General features: G+C 38.6%; 1 pseudogene; it reads left to right on the top strand.

Annotated features, from left to right (window-relative positions):
* Nucleotides 1-22,404, top strand: part of LOC131659836 (serrate RNA effector molecule-like) — a 119,430-nt pseudogene that overhangs the window by 71,905 nt on the left and 25,121 nt on the right.

Below are 22,404 nucleotides of genomic sequence, written 5' to 3'. Positions count from 1 at the left end.
AAATAGTAATACCTCTGTTTTTTATTATAAGTCATTTTGAACTTTTTATACCGATGTAATAATTATTGTATAAAAAGAAAAATTATGAAGGAGTTTACCAAATTGTCTTTCACTAATAGTATGAGAAATATAAACACACATAATTTAAAGAAGAGAGGATATAATACGAAAAATAACATTAATGATTTATTGGTTTTTGCAAAATGATTTATATACCGATATTTTTTTCAAAGTGACTTATAATAGGTCAAATGAATTATTTTAAAGTCTTTGAGAAACATGCTTTTAAATAGGCTTTCAAGTCAGATCCAAATTTTAAAAAGACCATACTAGAAAAAGAAGCCTATAAAATGCCAAAGGCCACTCGCTGACTCGTGCTTTAGAAATTTATTGTAGGCCAGGTTCAAGCTTTGTAGCATGTCCTCTCCTATTTCCATCCTAGCATTCTCATTCAGGTTTTCTCTTTAATTATTTATTTTAAATTTAATTTCTTTTTTATTTGGAATCATGGGACGATTTTGATGATGAAAGAGAGAGAGAAAATCTTATTTTTATTTTTTAATTAATAAAAAAAGTTGTGATCGGTTGTGTGTAGGACTACATGTTATGCGTGTGTGTATCTAAGAATTTTTTTGTGGGGTGTTGGTTTCTGTTTTTTACTCTATTGAACTTGACAATGTGATGTTTTGGAGTAATTTTATTCACTTGAAGAGCTTTTGAATTATTTCAGAGAGTGATTAATGTTCTATAAGCAATTCATTCAGGAGCTTGAGGATGATATAATCCCATATGAAGCGGGGTGTAGGTAATTTTAAAAAAATCACATCCTTTTGCATTTTTCTAAGCTCCTAGTACTAAAAAATTTCTGGTTTGTTTATTGATTTCTGGTTTCTAAGCTCCATGTGTATAATCCATTCTTTTTAGATACTAAGAGTAAAAATAAGAGTATATTACTACCCAAAAACGAGCTTATGTCAATACTCACAAAATTGAGGAATGTTATGCGTTTTTTACCACCGCTTAAACTTTCAATTTAATCTTGAAATATTCTTTTTTTTGTAAAGTGTAATTTAGTTTCTTGTTCGATGTTGAAGCAATCTTGTGTTCATTCCTTTATTTGATTAAAACTTTGATGTAGGTTGAAAGATAAATATCATCCAACAAAATTACTTTCAGTTATTCGGATACAAGCAGTGATTAAAAGGTGTTAAGTTGTGATCATAGAAAAAAGGTGTTAAGCAGTGATCATAGAAAAAATGGCGATAAGGATCACAGTGGATCTGTGAGTCCTGTAATAGTTATTTATGGCCTAAGATCTATTAAGTGCTTAAAAGGTGTTAAGCTGCTGGACACACGAATAACATATCTTTGGAAAATTCATGGTGTTGATTATTATGGAATTTTGATAAGATCAATTTAGCATCTAAATATAGAAAAACATAAGATTCACATAAATTACGGGAAAGAAATCGATTATTGAAAAGGAAAGGCTAGAGTTCATATCGGATCTAGCCATACAATCAGTCAGATCTAGCTAAAAGGAAAATGCATAGAGTGTAAGAAGAAAGATGGATCTTAGAGAGGCTTATTCTCTCCCATGTGGGTTTTGTAGCAACCTGCCCTAAAAATAAGCTTTTAGAGTCACCACCTATTCTGAAAGGCGAATAGGAAACCCTACGCAGTTTAGAGATTCAGGGTAAGCTATTATAATCAGGTCGAGGGAAGGTGTTAGGCACCCTCAACCCTTTCCTATTGGCTTTGAATCTAATGGGCAGTTTTATGGCTAACATTATTAAGTTAATAGCTAAAAAAGTGAAAAGGGCGAAAATTAAGATTTTAAGTGAATTGAGATTTTAGGGAGGGGGACTCGCCTTGGTTATCCAAGTGCCTACGTATCTCCTTAGGGAGAATCAGAGTCAACGTAGTTCGGGCACAGGGTTGTACGCCTTAGAATTGATTATGAAGGTGTTTGAAGTTGTTTGAAGTTGTTTTGTAATGCGAATGTTCGAAGGTATTTTGAATTACCTTATCGTAGTTGTGAACATCGCAATGTTTGAAGGGATGGAATTCCGTAGTAAGGTGGTTTTAGTGTGTTTTAATGTTTTAATGTTTTGGGCGTACAACCCTGATTTGATATGGCACCGTTAGATGCGCTGACCAATAGATTTGGTCAGTATAGCTAACGGATTAAGGGGCATTGCTGGTTACTCAGATCGATAGATTGATCGTCGCGGGCAGCAAATTAGATGTATTTTAATTTTGTATAATTTTATCTCTCGTCTAATGCGACTAATAAATTTAGTCGGGTCGAGGAGAGAATTAAAAAAGGTTAATGTTTTATTATTTTATTCTTTTATCTCTCGTCTAGTGCGACTAATAGGTTTAGTCGGGTCGAGGAGAGAATTGATTAAGAAATAGTTAAGTTCTTTGCCAAATGGGCAATGGGATCGGGCAAACCCTAATAACTACGCCTTTATAGGTTTTTTTGTTATGATTATTAAAGATTAATTAAAATTAATTAAATAAATTACTCGACATAATCGAATAATCGGGAAATAATCCTAATGTTAATTATTGGTCTAATCCTATTATTTTGTTCCTAAGCAAATTAACTAAACCTAAATATAATTAATTAAACCTAAATATAAACAATACAAAATAAGAGAAATATATAATAAAAACCTGGTCATAATCTAGTGTGACGCTGCTCTTGGAGTCCATGATGGGCCCCTAGCCTCATGGGCGTTGGATCTTGTGATGGTGGCAATCCAATGGCACAGATCTGAGGATGCATGGTATGGGTATGGAGGCGCGCGCGTGGGATCTGCAAGAAATAGCTTTGTAAAATTAAATGTCATGGATGGGGTTCGAACCCCAGTTCCTTCCCTCACCAGCCAACCTATCTTGCCAATCACGCCACTTCTTGAATCTGTTAGTAACCTATGTTTGTATATTATTATATGAATGCAAAGCTTTATAGAAAAAAAACGCATGCTGTTGAACACGGGGATCGAAACCCAGTTTTTGATGATGATGGATGTGCGCCTTCGACCACTAAGCTGCGATGACATCCTGGTATAATTGTTATGCTAATAGAAATTTAATACAAACAAAATCAATGAATAAAGGTGAAAAGGACCCGCGCCCCCAATCTTCATCTTCCTCGCGAGGATCTCTTTTGTACAACAGAGATTTACAGTGAGTTCTGGGTATGCTGAATGATGGCGTGGGACGGTGGATCGAGGCCAGAATGGCGGAACTCGTAATTGGAGAGGGGCTTCACGTTCATCAACGTTGACGGCGGATGCCATTGGATGCGTGCGTGTGGCGGTGAGGTTGATTGTTCGCCGCGGCGGTCACCGCATGAGGATGCTGTTGTTGTTTGTTTTTTTGTCTTCATCTGTAACAACAAGAACTAGCAAGAAAAAAAGAATAAATTGTTACATTTGATTTTACTATTGAACTCCTTTCTTTGGATTTGTCTGGCGTTGTGCTGTTGTAACAAGCTTCCAATAGAGTCCCTCTTGCCCTTTTTGTGACCATAAAGAATTGGTCTGTCAACCGGAGGCAGGCAGCATGTACATGGGTTGGAATTGGTCAAAAGGGCCTCCCGCTGTGTTTTTCTTCGGTCTCCCCCTTTATGCACAATAATCTTCCCTTTTTTTATATTAGTCTATTTAGGGTTTCTACACCTAATGGGCCTATTGCCCAATTAAATTAAATTAGCAATAATAATAATCAATAAACCTAATAAAAAACATACTACTAATCCTAATATTACCTAATAATAATTCTAATATTACTAAAAATCTAATCTTAATAAATAATTATAATAATACTAAAATTAATAATTAGTTAAATAGTAATGAAGATATTAAAATTAATAAAGCCAACTCAACACCTAACTAACAATATAATACTTAACAATCCAAAAAATAGATTATGCACCAAGAATTAACTAGTTATTTAAAATGGACTTTCAACGGATCAAATCTTATGGTGGACTGGATTAGGCCAAATGTTTGGGCTCAGATACTCCCTAATCCTAACTTCTATTTTAATTCAGGATAATCCATAGGAGCGCGGGTTTGACAATAGGAATGTCAAACCCCATGACTCTTAATTTTGACCCTTGATGAATTAAAATAGCATGAATTGATCGGGCAAATTTCGGGGTATGACAGCTGCCCCTGTTCAATCTTCTTAAACCTGAAGAGTCAGATGGGCACGTCTGCCTATCGTGGTCTAAAGGTAGAAGATGATTGAACACTGAGGATGCCCTGAAATTTGCATTTGTTGAGAAGATGTTATGTGGGAGATGGGCTTATAGATTCCACCCAAGGTAAATACCATTTTTCAGAATGTGGAGCAAATGTTTCTTGGAAGGAACCAGGTGTTTTGACTGTAGCATGGCCTGAAAAGGCAACCTGAGTTTTATGTAATGTTATGATGCATGCGATGTATGATGCAGTGAGCTTTTAAAAATAAATGAGAGCGATGTATGCATATGCATTATGCATGAATGAGGTATGTTAATTGAATGATGCATGATAGTTAGTTTATGTTAGTTGAAGTATGTTAGTAATTCTAAAAGAAAGATAAAACCTTTGCGTGTTGGTGACGACGTTTTGGAGAATATCACTGCCGAGGGAGTAATGTGATAAATCCGATTGAGAAACTTTTGTAAACCCCTTTGTTGTAAAATCCTTCGTAAAACCCCGTTTGCTTGGAAAAGCTCCTAGAAGGAATGGAATACGTCTTAAAGAAGACTGCCTGGAAAGGTTCCTGAAAATGACTGCACCATTTAGGATTATTTGCTATGCTTATAGCAACTTCACCTGCACCATTTAGGATAATTTGCTATGCTTATAGCAACTTCACCTGCACCATTTAGGATAATTTGCTATGCTTATAGCAAACTCACCTGCACCATACCATTTAGGATCATTTGTCATGCTTGTAGCAAACTCACCCGCACCATTTAGGATCATTTGCCATGCTTGTAGCAAACTCACCCGCACCATTTAGGATCATTTTCCGTGCTTGTAGCAAACTCACCTGCACCATTTAGATCATTTGCCCTGGTTCAGACAAATTTCACCTGCACCATTTGGATCATTTGCCCTGGTTCTGACAAATTTCACCTGCACCATTAGGATCACATGTCCTGGTTCGGACAAATTCACCTGCACCATTTGGATCATTTGCCCTGGTTCGGACAAATTTCACCTGCACCATTAGGATCACATGTCCTAGTTCGGACAAACTCACCTGCACCATTAGGAATTATTTGCTATAGTTCTAGAAACCTTACCTGCACCAATAGGAGTCACTTGCTCTATTTCGGACAAGCTTACCTGCACCAACAGGAATTATTTGTCCTGGTTCGGACGAGTTCACCTGTATGAAAAAGATTCACCTGTTTGGAGACTCACGACTCGAAGGTCGGAAAACACACCTGTCACGACACGAGGGTTGGAAATCTCACGACACGTGGGTCGGAAAATACACCAATCACAATACGAGGGTTGGAGACTAGGATTTTGTAGTATGATTCGAATTTTGATGTAACAGTCAGACGGGAACTGACTACCAACGAGAATTGGATTTGACGTAACAGTCAGACGGGAACTGACTACCAAACGAGAATTGGATTTTGATTGTTTTCCAGGACGAGAACTGGACTTTGTAATGATTTGCCAGGACGAGAACTGGACTTTGTAAGGATTTGGATTTGCAAATGAAAATTGGGCTCTTATAGTATATGAATGTACCCGATAATATGCATATGCTAATGCGTATGTATGCATGCTGATGCTGATGTCAATCCCAAGATTTTATCTCCTTATTGAACCCGTTGAACTTGTTTACTCCATGCTTGCACTTATACCATGACTATGCTTATGCTGACTTGGTAATGTTTATGTATGTGGATAATGCTTATGTATATGTTGATTGATGTAACGAATGGAAACGAAGTAATGTCTTCTATAAGACTATCTGCAAAGGTTTCTGGAATGGATGTGAATGTTTGTCTTAAAGAAGACTATCTGAAAAGATTTTTCTTTTTAGCAAATGATGAGGAATGTCTTTAAAGACGACTACCTGAAGAGGCTGAGGGATGTCTTTAAGAAGGACTACCTAAAAAGTTCTTAGCAAGGATAGAAATTTGTCTTAAATAAGACCACCTGGAGAGGTTCTTGGAAAGAGATTGTCTTAAAGAAGACTACCTGAATAGGTCCTTAGAAAAAGAATGTCTTGGAGAAGACTACTTGAAAAGGTACTTAGAAAAAGAATGTCCTGAAGAAGACTACCTCAAAAGGTACTTAGAAAAGGAATGTCTTGAAGAAGACTACCTCAAAAGGTACTTAGAACAAGAATGTCTCGAAGAAGGCTACCTCAAAAGGTGCTTAGAAAAGGAATGTCTTAAAGAAGACTACCTGAAAAGGAACTTAGAAAAAGGAATGTCTTGAAGAAGACTACCTGAAAAGGTACTTAGAAAAGGAATGTCTTGAAGAAGACTACCTAAAAAGGAACTTAGAAAAGGAATGTCTTGAAGAAGGCTACCTCAAAAGGTGCTTAGAAAAGGAATGTCTTGAAGAAGACTACCTAAAAAGGAACTTAGAAAGAGAATGTCCTGAAGAGGTTCCCAGAAAGGGTCGTAGGATTTGTCTTAAAGAAGACTACCTGAAAAGGTTCCTAGAAATGATGGTGATCGTCTTAGATAAGACTACTTGAAAAGGTTAAAAGATGTCTTAAAAGACTACCTAAAGAGGTTTTTGGAAAAAGAATGTCTTAAAGAAGACTACCTAAATAGGTTCTTGGAAAGGATGACAATTTGTCTTAAAGAAGACCACCTGAGAAGATTCCTAGAAAGGATCGTGCGATTTGTCTTAAAGAAGACTACCTAAAAGGTATGGTGCAATGTATTAACCAATGTATGTAATGCATGATATGTATTTGCATGATGCTCCGATGATAGGTTGTTGATAACCAAAGCGTATATAGCTTGTTGGAGTTGTAGGTTTGTTTGATAAGGTGGGGTGTGATGCTAGCGCGATTCCCCGATACCTGTTTTTTGAAGATCGTAGTTAGGAGAAAGATTTGTCGGATGTTGTAAAGTGCAAGAACGCCTTTCCCTTTCGTTGTGCGTCTTGCCTCGGTTTGATCCTTTTGAAATACTCCACGGCTTTAACCTTTTTTGAGGTTTTCTTTATGGATTGGATATCCAATGCCCCAATGCTTAGTGGGAAAAGATGCCTATGATCTCCAAGTCATGAGGGAAGTTCCCTGGGAAATATCCTCGTCATATGCTTCGACGCTTAGATTGAAGGTAATGCCCTTGATCTCCAGGATATGGAGGGCTATCCATAGTGTTCTATCCTTTTTGAATTTGAATTCTTCCCATGTTTGACATGCCCCTGTTTGTTATTGCTTCGAGGTGTGCCCCAAGTCGATTGAACCTTTAGGATGAATGCCCCTAGTTAATAGGATTTTCGCTTGTATGCCCTTGCGATCTTTGGAAGTTTGCCCCTGTTTAGGAGAACCCCCTAGATGTGGTTCCCCCATTCCAGAGTCTTTATTAGAAATGATCGCCTTTGATTAACCCATTCCGAGATCTCCTCGATGCTAAGTGTATGTTCGTAGATGGCGTTGTACCCTTTGAGAAGTAACCCCAATGCGATGTGTATGCAAGTTTTGAAATCGAAGTCCGTTATGAATTAGGACTAGATGATTAGAAATGAATGCTTGAAGAAGCGTAGTGATTAGAAGTAGTTTTAACAAACTTTAGGAGTCAGTATAACAAAATCCTGCTTAATATGCTTTCGTAGTTAACCTTGCCTCAATTAGGACTTTTGAATGCTGTAACTTGGCCTAGTTCATGTTTTAAGAAACAATGGATATAAGGCTCAAAATTTATTTAACCCACCCCTTTCTCCTTGATGTTCTCCAGATCCTAAAAATTCGCCTAATCCAATGGATATGCTTTGTATGTAAGAGAATCGTTTTGGTTTCGATGTTGAGTAAAAGCCTCAGTAGAGATCCAAGCACCAATGAAATTTTTTGTAAAGATCCAAGCAAAGCTTTGATGGTTTAGCAGTCACAAGATTATCCTTTGTATTTCGCCTTTGTTTTCATCCCTTATTTTTGCATGAACCAATTCCTTTGAATTTGATCCATCGGGATGCCCTAAATTTTGCCTAAGCCTTTTTTGTTTTCTTTCATGGAATTTTCCGTTTTGACTTAGCGGGCTTTTTTCTTTTGAAGACTCCTTTTGAGATTGATCCTTGGATATCGAATGTTGTGACTGCCATGACTTTGATTTGCAAGCTTCGTCTTTGGTACGTCCTCGATCTTGAATGATATATTGAGGAAGAAGGTGTTTGAATGTTACCTCCATTGCTTCTTCAATCTTGGATGAACGCGAGGAAGAAGATATGCTTGAAACTTTGCTTGCTTATGCTTGAACCTTTGCTTGCCTTGCTTAAATTGACCGATTCTCTTGACAACCAAAATACACCATTGAATTAATTGAAATCTACCATGCCCCTGGTTAAATTCAAGGTTTATTTGAAAAAGTAAAAACAAACTCCAACTCCTGGCTCGAGGGGGTGACGAGGGATTAACATCCTTATATCTCCACTGTTTGGGAATTGAAACAATGCCTGTACATCCTCGGCTTGGTCTTACCTTGAAAGCATATGTTTAGCTGGACTTAGTTATTTGTATTCATCATTCTCCCTTAAGTTTGTTAATAACCCTATATTTGAAATAGAATAGAATAGAAGCGTGCGAGTGAATCGATTCCAAAACCTGTGTAGTCATCCCATTAGAATTGCTAATCCGAAGGTACAACTTTTATTTTGAGTAACACTTAGCGATCGTGGGGATTGAAATTCTAAGCGTGGAAAAACCTATTGATCCTAGGGGTAATCTCCTTTGTAAATCCGTTGACCTTGTTTTACTCCTTAGTTCATGGACTTGTAGAAGTAAGGGTAACCTTGATTTTTCCTTGGGCATGTTAGTGCTGTCGGGAATGAATTGTTAGCGGTGGGTTTTCGTCGTATCGGAACTTCATGAGTTTCCTTTGACTGAACCTCTTTTTCTTTTCCTAAGGATAGTATCACCTATGACCCTTTTTCCCTTTGGTGTGGGGTTGACATATGTCACATTCCCTCCATCATAGTCATGCATCTCTGTTCAGGGTATTGCCCCAGTTGGTCTAATCCTTGCCCCCAGGTTATCGTAGACCATCCTGTAGCAACCTGCCTAAAAATTTCAGCTTTCGAGTCGCCACCTATTCTGAAGGGCGAATAGGAAACCCTACGCAGATAAGAGATTGAGGGTAAGTTATTATAATCAGGCTGAGGGAAGGTGTTAGGCACCCTCAGCCCTTTCCTAAAGGCTAATGTTCAAAGATTAGGGTTGCATGGCAGGATTTGTAAAGAAATGTGGCAAATAGAATTTTAATGACATGATTGAGATTTTGAAGAGGGGGACTCGCCTTGTTGCCAAGTGCCTACGTACCTCCTTAGGGAGGATCAGAGTCTACGTAGTTCGGGAAGGGTCGTACGCCATTTAGAGTTTGAATTTGTTTTTTTGGTTTTTTAGAGGCTTTTTGAATGGCCTATCGTAGTTTGATAATTTGTAATTTTGAATGGATTTTAGAATTATTAGGGTTTGGGCGTACAACCCTGATTTGGCACAATTAACCGCAATGATCAATAGGTTTGATCACCATAGTTAAAAGATTAAGGATTTGCATCGTTACCAATTCAAATCGATTAATTCGATTATCACTAATAACAACTTATTGTATTTTATTATTTTATGAATTTTATTTTATACTGTTACCGCTCATAACCGGTTAATACGGTCACAAATAATAACAAATTAATTATAGAACGAGGCAGGATTAATCACCACAATCAATAAGATGATTGCAGCCATTTAATCGAATATAGCTTGATTTTTATTTTAATTTAATAGTATTTTAATTAAAATTATTGTTAACCATAGCGATCAATCGATTTAATCGGCACGAATAACAAATTAAAAATATTTAATATAAATATCATGTATTTATTTTATTATAATACAATTATTATTATATATTAAACATATGCATTTTAATTAAAGAAATAAACAAAACAAATAGAATTTATTAAGTTAATTAAGGTTTTGATTCCATGTGGTAACCATGAGGAGTCATATTATAGGGACTCAACCAGGGGCGTTAGATCTGAAGTTAATGGAGGATTGAAGGTGGGATCGTGAGGGTGCATGATGGGAGTTATGCCCTGAGGCGCACCGGATCCACTAGAAATTCTCAGAAAAATAATATGTGGGAGGGGAGGCTCGAACCTGTGACCTCACCCTCCATGACACGCTTCTTAACCACTCCAACCATATGTCGCGCTTGTTTATAATACGATTTCAGTACAACAAATACAAAACAAGACTCTAAATGGAAATCATGCGCGCGAATATTCAAACGATCCAACCAACGGATGCCAACGCATCATCTTCTTCGCAAGTTTCCCTAAAGGCCTGTAAGTTTAGCTACGAAATTGCTACGGTTTTACTCGTAGCAAATCAGAACACGAAAATAGCGATTAGGCTATACTTTCACATAAATCTTTCGCGACCCCTGCAATCGTCTCATCCAAACCACGCGAGTTCATTCATATATTCAATTAACCCTAATTTTAACCCTAATAAGAAACCCCAAATTGGAAAACCTAGAACTCAAACCGGCCTCTAATGGCAAATCATGTTTAAGGCACATAAACACCAAGCAAACAATCCAGACATGATCAGAGCATCAATACCAACCAGAATATATGATTAAAACATTATGAAGATGCTTGTATTGTTCAGATCGAAGAGAAGTTTGAAACGACTTACCTTGACGAATATGAGGTATTTCAGGGGGTGCTGATGTCGTGCTTCGATCCAGACACGTTCAGAAGTCTCCAAGGAAGCGTTTGCGCCTCTTAATTCTTACTGAAACCTCCTAAAACTCAAAATCCGAATCCAAGTTCTTTGGTGATTTTCTTGTTCTTGCCCTTATGCTTCTCTCTCAATTTTTGCGTCCCCTAGTCTGGTGCTTGATGTTGTATACTTATAGGGAATAAAATTAGGTCAAGAAAAAAACCAAAAACTCTTTGAATCAAATCTTTCCATGTTTGAGAATTTGACTTGGTTTTCTTGAATCTTAAGCTACTATTTTTGGCCCAATTTGTATGAATCTTTTCCATTTAACTTATGCACGAAAATTAAATGTATTTGGTCATAAATATTGATTAGAATATAATCAAAACAAACTTTCTACCAAATATTTGGTTTTTCATTTAATTAAATCATTAAAAATTAATTTTAAATGAAATAAAATCATGTAAAATCAAATAAGATGATATGATTCATTGGCATATGTTTTGGAAAGCTTATGAATCAAGTTTGGGTCATAAAATGAAGGCCCACTTGCAAGAAATTCAAATTGGATCTCCTTTATTTCACATTTGGTCCTTTTAAACCACCTAACTTTGATCAAGCATATCTCCTTCAGTTTTTAAGCTATGAGGGAGTTCGAATACTTTTTAGAAACCTCAAGAGGTCCTCTACAAGCCACTTTGGAACATATTTTTCATTTGAAGCTTTTATCTTGATCATATCCTCTTTGGGAAAAAACTGCTTTTGACGGATGCTTGAAAATGACCTGTAATCTTTTGCCTTGTATCTCTTAAATGAAGTATTTTTGGTCTTGGCTTGTGAGACACAAAGTTGTAGAGAATCCAATTTCCTTCAAAATAGGCTTTGAGTGGGGAATTTCTGATGTTCCATGTGAAAGTTATGCCCAGTCAAAGTTGGGTTGACTTTCTCCTAAGAAACCCTAATTTGAACCTTTTTTATATTTGTTCATCTCTGAGTTTCTATTAATGGAATCATGATCAATCCTTGATCAAATGATGGTTATGCACCCCATGCTTGATGTTTGCCCAATGATTATGGTTTGGATCATGCTTTGATTGTAGTTGACCTTTAAGTTTGCATCAGTTGACTGGATCATTTGAGTGAGCAAGGTTTTGGAGTTTGTTCTTAAACCTTGTTATGAGAGAAGTGTGGAAGGTAAATTTTGGGGTATGACAGCTTCCCCTATTTAATTACCTTGGATCGAATGACAAGAGTGTATGGACCTTGTAAGGCCTGAGTCTTACATAGAGAGGACTTTTTGTTGGTTGTGTAATTGGCTTGCTATGGTCAGCAAACCTCCGCAGTTTGTGAACCCCCTCTTACTATAGTTCTAGTAAGTTTCCGTAGTTTGTGGACCCCAATAGGATTGCTTGCTATAATTCTAGAAAGTTCACCTGCACCGACAGGGTTATCTGCGAATATCATCGCAGAATTTACCTGTACCACCAATAGGGTTATTCGCGAGTGTTGTCGCGAAATTTACCTATGTCACCAGGGTTATCTGCGAGTGTTATCGCAGAATCTACCTGTACCACCAATAGGGTTATTCGCGTGCGTTATTGCGAAATTTACCTATGTCACCAAGGTTATCTGCGAGTGTTATCGCAGAATTTACCTGTACCACCAATAGGGTTATTCGCGTGCGTTATCGCGAAATTTACCTATGTCACCAGGGTTATCTGCGAGTGTTATCGCAGAATTTACCTGTACCACCAATAGGGTTATTCGCGTGCGTTATTGTGAAATTTACCTATGTCACCAGGGTTATCTGCGAGTGTTATCGCAGAATTTACCTGTACCACCAATAGGGTTATCCGCGAGTGTTATCGCGAAATTTACCTATGTAGAATTTTGTTTTGTAAAGGCGTATGCATCATGCTTATGCGTTATGCACATGCCCCTGCTGTTTGTATAATGCGTATGTGTGAATGCTTACACATGCATATGTTGTATGTATACTGATGAATGTATGCAATGATGTATGTATGATAACCCCGACACCTTATCTCCTTATCACTCATCTCCTTATCGCCCGTTGCCTTTGTTTAATCTCTTTTGAATTGTTTGTGAATTCTGGCTCAGTTCGTATTCGAATGACTTGCCGACCTCTTTTCTCTTTTTTTTTTTTGTGAAAGGATCAACCTGGGGTAACACCAGTGCAAGGTGTGTGTAGCCTTCCGGAGATTTTGTCTTTTTTGCTTTTGTGTTGCAAGTTTGCAAGTTTCTCATGTTAAATCCATGTTAAAGTTTATGAAAATAAATTATCCTTTGCAAGTGATACTGAAATTAGAAATGAAGCGTAGTATGCAAAAAGGAAATTTTATTGATATTGCCTTGAATTGGCGAGTGTACAGAAATGCGAAGAAAGAAAATGACAAATAAAAATGATATTAATACTGCCGTTGCTCTTTTTTGTTATCGAGGGCCCCAATAATCCTTCGACTTCAGAAGTAGATGATTGCACGACCCCTTATCCTTCGTAGTTTGCCTTCGGCTTATGTCCGGTAATCCTGCTTTTGCTAGGCATAGTACTTCTTGACCGCGTCTGAGTTGATTGGGTGCGGTAGCTCATCCCCATCCATTGTAGTGAGGACTAATGCCCCTCCCGAGAACACCGTTTTTACAATGTATGGACCTTCGTAGTTAGGTGTCCATTTTCCACGGGCGTCGAGTCGAGGTAACAGTATCTTCTTAAGGACAATGTCACCTTCTTTGTAGGTTCGAGGTCGGACCTTCTTATCGAACGCTTTTTTCATCCTTTTCTGATAGAGTTGTCCATGACACAAAGCTGTCAGTCGCTTTTCTTCAATGAGATTAAGCTGATCAAAACGAGTTTTTACCCATTCCGATTCTTCTAACTTTGTGTCAGCTATGACTCTTAGTGACGGGATCTCCACTTCGACTGGGAGGACAGCTTCCATACCGTAGACTAGGGAGAAGGGGGTTGCCCCTGTAGATGTACGCACCGAGGTTCTGTAACCGTGTAGGGCGAAGGGAAGCATTTCGTGCCAATCCTTGTATGTTTTCACCATCTTTTGAATTATCTTTTTGATATTTTTGTTTGCAGCTTCGACAACGCCGTTCATTTTAGGCCTGTATGGTGAAGAATTGTGGTGTTCAATCTTGAACTCCTCGCACAGCTCCCTCATCATGTTATTTTTCAGATTCGACCCATTATCGGTGATAATCCTGCTTGGAACCCCATACCGACATATGATATTATGCTTGATGAACCGAGTGACTACTTGTCTCGTCACGTTGGTGTAAGAGTCAGCTTCGACCCATTTGGTAAAGTAGTCTATGGCAACCAATATAAATCGGTGTCCATTCGAAGCTTTAGGTTCTATCATCCCTATCATGTCGATTCCCCACATTGCAAATGGCCATGGTGAACTCAGAACGTTCAACGGGTTTGGTGGTACGTGCACCTTGTCAGCGTAGATCTGGCACTTGTGACAGGTCCTTGCATATTGGAAACAGTCGGCCTCCATTGTCAACCAGTAATACCCTGCTCGCAGTATCTTTCTAGCCATTGAGTGTCCGTTTGCGTGGGTCCCAAAGGTTCCTTCATGTACCTCCCTGATAATCTCCTTGGCCTCGTTTTTATCTACACACCTCAACAACACTGAATCATAGTTCCTTTTGTATAGGATGCTTCCGCTTAAGAAGAATTTGGATGCAAGTCTCCTCAGTGTCTTTTTATCAATTGTTGAGGCATTCTCCGGGTACTCCTGTTTTTCCAGGTACATTTTTATGTCATGGTACCATGGTCTATTGTCGGACTGCTCCTCAATCGCAAGGCAATAGGCAGGTTCGTCGAAGTGTCTAACAGTTATCCGTGGTTCATGGTTTGTCCAGGTCACCTTGAACATAGAGGAGAGCGTTGCTAGTGCATCGGCTGTTTGATTTTCTTCCCTCGGGATATGAGTAAAAGTGATAGTATCAAATTCAGCCGTCAACTCAAGTATAAGGTCTCGGTATGGGATTAGTTTTGCATCTCGAGTGTCCCATTCTTTGTTGACTTGATGGATTACCAATGCTGAGTCTCCGTATACATCAAGGAGTTTGATCCTTAGGTCGATTGCAGCTTCTAACCCCAATATGCATGCTTCGTATTCTGCAATGTTGTTGGTACAGTCGAAAAATAGTCTTGCGGTGAAGGGTAAGTGCCGGTCATCGGGAGATGTCAATACTGCCCCTATGCCATGTCCTAGTGCATTTGAGGCACCGTCGAACATGAGTTTCCATACCAAACCCGGTTCAGGTCCCTCGTCGGGTCCTGGTATTTAATAGTCTCTTACTAGCATAATATCCTCATCGGGGAATGTTGAACTTCATAGATTGGTATTCCTCGAGGGGTTGGTGGGCAAGATGTTCTGCCAATACACTCCCTTTTATTGCTTTTTGAGTTACATACTGTATGTCGTATTCGGACAACAACATTTGCCACCTTGCGATTCTACCCGTGAGTGCCTGTTTTTCGAACACGTATTTTAAAGGATCCATTCTCGATATTAGCCATGTGGAATGATTCAGCATATATTGCCTTAGACGTTTGGAGGCCCATGCTAGGGCACAACATGTCTTTTCCAATGGTGAATACCGAGATTCGCAATCCGTGAATTTCTTACTGAGGTAGTAGATAGCGTGTTCTTTCCTGCCTGTTTCATCTTGTTGCCCCAGTACACACCCCATAGATCTTTCAAGTACTGTGAGGTACATGATCAGCGGTCTTCCGGGTACGGGAGGTAAAAGTATCGGTGGTTCTTGTAAGTAGTTCTTTATAGTTTCGAAGGCTACCTGACAATCGTCGTTCCACTTGATAGGTTGATCCTTCCTGAGTAGTTTGAATATAGGCTCGCATGTAGCTGTTAAATGTGAAATGAACCTTGAGATGTAATTCAATCGGCCCAGGAAACCTCGCACTTCTTTTTCTGTTTTTGGAACGGGCATCGCCTGTATGGCTTTTACTTTATCAGGGTCAACCTCTATACCTCGTTGGCTTACAATGAATCCCAACAGCTTTCCCGATCTTACACCAAACGTACACTTGTTTGGGTTTAACCTTAGCTTGTACTTCTTTAAGCGTTCGAACAACTTATGTAGATTTGTGATGTGTTCTTCTTCTGTGCCAGATTTGGCGATCATATCATCTACATATACTTCGACCTCTTTATGGATCATATCATGGAATAATGTGACCATGGCCCTTTGATATGTTGCCCCTGCATTTCTCAATCCAAAAGGCATCACTTTGTAGCAAAAGGTGCCCCAGGATGTCATGAAGGTGGTCTTTTCCATATCCTCAGGGGCCATCTTAATCTGATTATACCCGGAGAAACCATCCATAAAAGAGAACGCTGAAGCTTGGGCTGTATTATCCACCAAGATATCTATATGTGGTAGTGGGAAATCATCTTTTGGACTTGCTTTATTTAGATCCCTGTAATCTACACACATGCGCACTTTCCCGTCTTTCTTAGGAACCGGCACTATGTTTGCAATCCATGGTGGGTAGTCAACAACAGCAAGAAACCCAGCATCGAACTGTTTGAGCACCTCTTCCCTAATCTTATTATCCATATCTGGTCGAACCCTTCTGCGCTTTTGCCTGACCGGCGCACATCCTTCTTTGAGAGGTAACCTGTGTACCACGATGTCTGTATCCAACCCCGGCATGTCACGGTATGACCAAGCAAAAATCTATGCATACTCGTGGAGGAGCTTGATTAGCGTTGCTTTTACGTCCTTACCTAGCGTTGCCCCAATCTTAATGTTCTTGGGTTCTTCATCCGTTCCTAAGTTTATGATTTCAATGGCCTCTTGCGGAGGGAGCATGCTCTTGGATTCCTTATCCACTAACCTTGACAACTCTTCCGGAGGTTCATCGTCTTCCTCATCCCCTTCTTCAGCCTGATTAGCGAGAGCCTCGAGTTTGTATAGGGTCTCAGCAGTATTATTATCGGTGGTGTCAGAAGGTGATCTGTACATGTTTTATGTTTTGTTTTCTTTTAGTATGCAGATGTGAACGTGCTTTGTTTGTGCAAGAAATTTATTTGTCATTTTTAGAAATGGAAAAGGAATAAATGCGAGAAAAGACAATATTTTCAATACTAAAATGCAAAGACAATTTTATTAATAAACTTCGAACTTGAAAGTAAATGGGGCCCTTACAAACTAGCTCTATGCTTCGGGCGAGGCATGAGCGTTATTGTTTTTCTTTATTAAAAAAGGGAAATAAAACACACAAAAGCAAATTACTTTGAAATGAAAACTATCTCCGGTATCTCCAGGCTTGTCCAATTCTGAAGCTGTTCTCCTGGCCTGATTTCTCGAATGAAATTGGACGTCCCTTCTCGAGAATCCTGATTGGACACCATAGCCACATGTTCATAACCGCCAGTCACAAAAGTTTGCATTATTGGGGGAAATGGTCGTTCTTCTTTCTTAGTGCTTGTGACCTTGGTGGGTTGGTATCCTAACCCCAGGCGATCTTTCTTCTCCAAAACTTCTGGCAGCTTGCCCCAGCCTTTAGTATCTGCGTCTTGTAGGTCTTTCCATGATGTCACCGCCCTTCTTATCTTCTCCACTGGTAGTGTGATAGCAGTTGCAATTTCTAGTGCTTGGAATGCGGTACCCACTGCCTCGTCTCCAGCCTCGATATATCTGTATGAGTTTAGATTGCTGACAAATATATCTTCTTCTCCATTGATGGTTACTATGGAGTTCCCATTCACAAACTTTAGTTTCTGATGGAGGGTGGAGGTGACTGCCCCAGCTGCGTTAATCCAAGGACGCCCTAGCAGGCAGGTATAAGTTGGCTCGATTTCCATCACTTGGAAGTTGATGCAGAAGGTGTGGGGACCAATTATGACAGGAAGGTCTACTTCTCCAAACACCGGACTCTGTGATCCATCGAAAGCCTTAACCACCAGACGACTAGGTCTAACCACAAGTCCTTCTAAGGCTATCTTGTCAAGTGTTGCTTTTGGCATCACGTTTAAGGATGACCCTGTGTCGATCAAAACTCTAGCCAGATGAGCCTTCCCACACTGCATGGAGATATGCAAGGCTTTATTGTGTGACTTTCCTTGCAGGGGTAGCTCATTGTCACTGAAACTCAGGCATGCCCCAGCAGTTAGATTGGCCACCATCCCATCAAATTGATTGACTGTAATGTCTTTAGTTACATGGGCAGCGTTTAGGATCTTCATCAAGGCATCTCGGTGCTTCTCGGAGTGTATCAATAGTGATAAGAGCGATATTTTAGATGGTGTCTGTTGCAATTGATCCACCACCCTATAATCACTCTTCTTAATCAGGGCGAGAAACTCCTCCGCATCCTTACTAAAAGTTTCTTTATCCTTAGGTTCAGCCTCGTCGCTTGGTCTCATGACAACTTGTTCTCCAGATTGCGTCAGGTTTTCGCCGGGCGTTGGTTGTACTTGCGCAGTTTTGAATATGCGCCCACTACGGGTCATGCCTCCAGGTCCAACGATGCTTGATATTGCATTATTAGTATCGGTCTCATATTCCCATGGTACCGCTTTCATCTTGTCCAAAGGATATGGTCCTCTGATTGGGATGATCTTGGTACGCTCTTGCGTAGGCATCATCACCGGTGGTCTAGAGCATGGGATAATCAATGGTTTCCTTGCCCCTTGTGCAGGTATCATTAGAGGCTCGTTTCTTTCCACCATCGCCATATATTCCTCCTCAGGGTGTTCTTCCAGTTGGATCAATCCTTGATCCATGAGCCTTTGCAAGGTGTCTTTGAAAGCCTCGTTATGTTCTAGGATAAACCCCTTTATAAGAAGATACCTCTTAAGTGCATCTATGGGGGAGTTCCGTTGTTGAACCAACTCTTGCTCATTGACAACTTCTATTGCATTGACTGCGCCTTCATGGTGTGGCATTGGATTTGTTTTCACATTGGGTTTGTCAAAGGCGATTGCCCCTGACTCAATCAGATCTTGGACTATGTGTCTAAAAGCCCAACATTTCTCCAAGGTATGTCCAGGAGAATTGGCGTGAAATCCACACCTTTCATTCGGTTTGTAGTTGGGTGTGATCTTGCCTGGAGGAAGAGGTGGCAGTGGCCTAACTTCTACCAAGGATTCATTTATTAAATATTTCAGAATTTCTTTCTTGGAAGTAGGTAGCGGATCGAATCTCCTTTGTCCTCCCTGAAACCGGTTTTGTTGTGGTGGATATGACATGGGAGGTCTGTTCTCCTGATGCCCTACAGCATTAGTCTCTCCTTCCTTCTTTTTAGCAAAGGTTGATGTGGGCCTCTTTGAGTGATAAGAGTTAGATGATGCTCCTTGTATTTTCCCGCTCTTAATTCCGTCTTCTATTCTTTCACCAATAACCACTAAATCTGAAAACCCTGAGGACACACTCCCTACCATTTTATCGTAGTATGGCCCTTGTAATGTAGCCATAAACATTTTTACGAGTTCTTTTTCCAACAGGGGAGGTTGGACTCGGGAAGCCATTTCCCTCCATCTCTGTGCATACTCCTTGAATGATTCCTCTTTCTTTTGTGACAGATTTTGGAGTTGCATTCGATCGGGTGCCATGTCCAAGTTGTATTTATATTGCTTTAGGAACGTATTAGCAAGTGTAGCAACCTGCCTAAAAAAATTTAACTTAGAGAGTCGCCACCTATTCTGAAGGGCGAATAGGAAACCCTACGCAGTATAGAGATCAGGGTAAGATACTATATTCAGGTCGAGGGAAGGTGTTAGGCACCCTCAACCCTTTCCTATGGCTTTGAATCTAAGGGTCAAGTTTTATGGCTAAAAGTTAAGGTTTTATAACTAAAGAATTGAATAAGGGGAAATTTGAGATTTTAGGGAAGGGGACTCGCCTTGTTGCCAAGTGCCTACGTATCTCCTTATGGAGAATCAGAGTCAACGTAGTTCGGGGAAGGGTTGTACGCCTTAGGATTAGAATTGAAGGTGTTTGAAATTGTTTGTGCTTTGAAAAGCGTTTTTGAATTGTCTAATTGATAAGGATGAAAATCCATGGTCTAATGTTGTGGTTTTGAAAGGTTTGAGAAGTGTTTTGAGGTTTGGGCGTACAACCCTGATATTTAATATGCACTATTAATCGCAATGATCAATAGGTTTGATCACCATAATTAACAGATTAGTAAAGAATTGCTGGCAATTTTAATCGATTGATTCGATTATCACTTTTAGCAAATTGAGGTATTTTAATTATTGATTTATATTAATTTATCGTTACCCCTCATAATCGATAGATTCGATTACAAATAATAACGAATTGATAAGGGGAAATATGCTAATCATCGTAACCAATAAGATGGTTAAAACCTTTAGCAAAATAAAATGTATTTGAATTTTAATAATTGAAGGATTGATTATTAACCATCGCGACCGATTAATTCAGTCAAAACGAATAATAAATAAAATCCTAATATTTTATATTATTTTTATATTATATATTTTTTTGTTATGCTTTATATTTGATATGTTTATGTATTTTTATATTGTTAGTATTGGTTAAGTTATTATCCAAGAAACATTACATGTTAAAATATATAAGATATCTTAATTAAATGAATGTATGTACATTATCGGCGACTACAGTACGTTAGCCTTCGTGACATTTCCTTACTGTTATTTTATCTGAATGTAAAACCAAATGGTTTTGTATTATATTATTAGAGTTAAACTAACCAATTAACACTAATTAGACTAATCACAACTAATTAACTTAAACACAATCAACCTAATTAATAGAACTTAAAATAGTGTATAAAAACTATGGGGTTAGGAGGATAAGCATGGCTATTATTGTAACTACATTAGTTTTATTTCAAATATAATTATTGAATTGAATTAAAAGTAGTGAAAATGCTTAATTAAAAAAAGCCACGTTTAAGTTGAATCAGCCCTAATAGAATTAATCTAATAAATCCTAATATATAAACTAATTAACAAATCTACCTTCACCATCTCTATTCTTTCTCTGCAATTGATATCAAGAACAACCAAACAACCCAAAACAGCCCCATCCGGTCGAAAATCCACGACAAATATTCAGAAGAGAGCACAAGCAACAAAACTCATAAGTTAATACAAATCAAAGAGAAAAGAGATCTTACAATACCGTGCCAAAACGATGGATCGACGGCGGAAAGTGGGGCGTGATTCCGGCGATGTCAATGGTCGGAGAAGAAGGTCACGTACTCGGAGTTTGTGTTGATTCTTTGAGTTGTGTCCGTTGGAGCAAACGACGCCGGATTTGGAGCGGCTTCGGTATTTTTGATATTGAGTTTCAATGAACATGTTGCATATTCTTTTTGCCACAAGAAATCAATGGTTTTATGGTGTTTGGTTTAGGCATAGACTTTACAGTGGGAAATTGTGTTGAGAGAGAATAAGAATTTTGTCAATGTGAGACTGTGAACAAGGGTTCCTCCCCGGAAAATAATTTTGGCCTTCTTTTATAATGTTTAAAATTAGGGTTTCCACACCCAATGGGCCTAATGTCTAATTAACTTAATAACCCAAAATTGATACAATTATAATATTAACCTGAATAAAAACTAATTATCATAATCCTAACAATAATAATAATCGTAATAATATTTATTTCAAATGCTTAATAATAATACTAAATCCTATTATTAATAAATAATAACGGTTTTAGTAAAATTATAACAATAAAATAAAATAAAATTTGATTAATTATTGTAAAAGAAATCAAACCTTCTAAGGATAAATTGGGCTAACTGATTGGGCCCAGATACCTGTTGATTACACCCATGTTTTAACTCAAAGCGGTTTATAAGAGAATGAGTTCAACAATAGAGATGTTAAACCCCACGACTCTTATTTTAATACCCCTGATGAATTAATAGCCGTAGATTTCCTTGGGCAAATTTTGGGGTATGACAGCTGCCCCTGTTCAATCTTCTTAAACCTGAAGAGTCGGATAGGCACGTCTGCCTATCGCCATCTAAAGGTAGAAGATGATTGGACACTGAAAATGCCCTGAAATTTGCTTCTGTCGGGAAGAAGTTCTGTGGGAGATGGGCTTTAAAGATGCCATCCAAGGTGAATACCATTTTTCAGAGTGTGGAGCAAACGCTTTAGAACTGGACCACCGTGTTTTTTTTTGTAGCATGGCCTAAAAAAGGCAACCTGAAATTTATGCAACATTATGATGCATGCAATGTATGATGCAATGAGCCTCTCAAAATAAATGAGAGTGATGTATGTATATGCATAATGTATGAATGAGGTATGTTAATTGAATGATGCATGACTATTAGCTATGTTAGTAATTCTGAAAAGAAAGATAAAACCTTTGTTTGTTGTTGAAGTTTTCTCTGGAGAAGATCACTGCCGAGGGACTAACGTGACAAACCCAGTTGAGGAATCGTTTGAAAAAACC

Source organism: Vicia villosa, linkage group LG3 (genome assembly GCF_029867415.1).
Source record: "Vicia villosa cultivar HV-30 ecotype Madison, WI linkage group LG3, Vvil1.0, whole genome shotgun sequence".
NCBI lineage: Eukaryota > Viridiplantae > Streptophyta > Magnoliopsida > Fabales > Fabaceae > Vicia > Vicia villosa.
Note: the sequence above shows the minus strand (reverse complement) of the source record. Positions and strands in the feature narration are given on the sequence as shown.